Raw genomic sequence first — 2517 nt, 5'->3', positions numbered from 1 at the left:
TACAGGTCTCCCTAATGCGGTAGTCTGCGCTCCTGAAGAAAGTCACCACTGCCATGGCCCTAAAAAAGGAACTTGTCAGTCTTTATGTAGGGTGCTGCTTCCATCACAAGTGATGGCTGCATTCAAAGAATGTGTTAATGTACATCAAGGTTGCCTTTCCACATAAAAGGAATATGCTATTCTATGTATAGGTACCTATTACAGGATGTAATACTAGAATATATTTGTCCACACTGTAGCTGTTTCACGGATTGAGCTGAGCCCTGGGATGCATTTATCAGGCACATCAGGCACTTGTTGACACTCCTGCAGGAGGACAACAAAGGCTACAGCCCCTGTAAAAGATACAGCAGTCTGTATTAAGGTTGCCTTTTCTTGGTCATATTCCATGTCACGGTCTGTACCAGATGATACAGTGGTGTAAATATTAGTCTATATCTAGATCACTATCTTGGGTGTTGCATTCAACCGCAGTGTCACAAACGGTGCTGAGCTCTGACAGGTTCTTATCAGGCAGCAGTCCAAACTCTTGCAGGAAGGCCTCCAGGTCCACTGCATAGAAGTCCTCACCTAGCTGGTCGGTAAGGAGCCCAAAGTTTCTGATAAGCTCTCCTGCCCTGTAGGCGAGCAGGGCTGGTAGGGCACTGCAGTGAAGCTGGCACTGGTGCCCAACAGGGAGCTCCTACACCCTGCAGAACTTGATGGCCGGATACTCGTGGCTAGGCAGGCCATGCACCAATGGAGATACTCAGCTTCACGTACATCATCCTCAGAGATGTGCACAAGCACCAGTGTGTGCCGCAACTCTTTGTCCAAAGCATCAAGGAAGTCCTCGCTACTGTAGAAGAGATGTCCAGGACCTGCACAAAGCTGGGCCACTGTGTTGCTGCCGGCGCATCTCTTTTACGCGCTGCAGTTGGTAATGCTGCAGGAAGTCCTCATCGTCCACTGGACGGCTGGGGTTGCTGGAGTCCTGGGAGCTGACCTTGCCAACTATCTGGTCCTGCAGATCCTTCTGCCTGTGCTTGTCCTTCTCTTCATAAAGGTGGGAGCAGCAGGTCATGGAGAGGCTCCTGATGAGCTGCTCCATCGCTTGGCTCAGTCCGGCCTGCTGCTCAGTCTGCAGCTGCTTGTACCCGTGCCAGTCGTTGGACACGCCCTTGGGTCCAGTGTTAATTGACATGACGTCCTGGCTGATCTGCGGCTCTAACTCAGTGGAACTTTGGCCCTGAATCCTGGGACCCATGTCCTCCTCCTTCTTGCTGTCCTCATCCTCACTGCTGCTGTAATAGTACAGGGCCTTCTCACCCAACAGCTTGTCGTCCAGTGTGGTCATAGTGTCCAGGCAGCTGGTCCCGGTGTCTAGTATCTGACACTGAGCTATCAGTGCTTTCTTAGGGTATGGAGGTCGCCTGAGTGTAAATGGACTGTGGCTGACAAAGCCTTAGAAAGCTCAACAGCACTGGATGAGAGGATGATAAAGGCTGTCAGCACTGTGGATGATAAACCTGTGGGTACTGGATGATACTGCCAGTTAGCACTGCATGATTGATCCTGTGGGCACTGAATGGTAGACCCTTTAACTTAGTCTGTCAACACTGGATGGGAAGATGATAGCGCCTTCCTGAGTATGACAGCACTAGATGAGAGTATGGGAGCACCTTGGAGTCCATCAGCACAGGATGCGAGGATGATAGAGCCTTAGAGTGCTTCTGATAGTGTCTTGGAGCCCGTAGGCACTGGTTTATACAGTTTTGGAGCCCGTCAGCGTGGGATGACAGGATGATAGCGCATTAGAGCCCTTCTGGTAGTGCCTTGGAGTCCGTCAGCATGGGATGAGAGGATGATAGTGCCTTACAGTCCTTGTGATAGCATCATAGAGCCTGTAGCACTGGATGATTCAGTCTTGGAGCCAGTCAGCACGGGATGAGAGAATGATAGCACCTTAGAGCCTTTCTGATAGCGCCTCAGTACCCATCAACACTAGATGAGAGGATGATAGTGCCTTGGAGCCCGAAGACACTCGTTGATTCAGTCTTGGAGCCAGTCAACACAGGATGAAAGGAAGATAGCACCTTAGAGCCCTTCTGATAGCACCTTGGAGTCCAAATGCACTGGTTTATACAATCTTTGGAGCCCGTCAGCACCGGATGAGAGGATGATAGCACCTTAAAGTGCTTCTGATAGGGCCTTGGAGTGCTTCTGATAGTGCCTGGGAGCCCGTCAGCACTGGATGACAGGATGATAGCACCTTGGAGCCCTTCTGAAAGCACCTTGGAGCCTGTAGGCACTGGATGAGAGGATGATAGCACCTTGGAGTGCTTCTGATCACGCCTTGGAGCCCGTAGGCACTGGATGATGGAGGTCAGGCCCTGTGAGAGGATCAGATTCTCTGGAGACCGCAGCTGAGGGTCCTCTGTGCTGGGGTGGGGGACTCGGGCTCTCTGTGCTGGGGGGGGGGGTGTCTCTATTTCGGGAGGGGTGGGCCTCTATGATGCTGGGCTCTCCTCACCGTGG

The 2517-nt window shown here is 51.8% G+C and overlaps 1 pseudogene; it reads right to left on the bottom strand.

The window, feature by feature from the left end:
- Positions 1–427: 427 nt before the first annotated feature.
- Positions 428–1336, bottom strand: LOC138302142 (phosducin-like protein; annotated as a pseudogene).
- Positions 1337–2517: the final 1181 nt, after the last annotated feature.

This window comes from Pleurodeles waltl, chromosome 6 (assembly GCF_031143425.1).
Source record: "Pleurodeles waltl isolate 20211129_DDA chromosome 6, aPleWal1.hap1.20221129, whole genome shotgun sequence".
NCBI classification, from domain to species: Eukaryota; Metazoa; Chordata; class Amphibia; order Caudata; family Salamandridae; genus Pleurodeles; species Pleurodeles waltl.
This window is presented reverse-complemented; position numbering and strand designations above follow the sequence as displayed.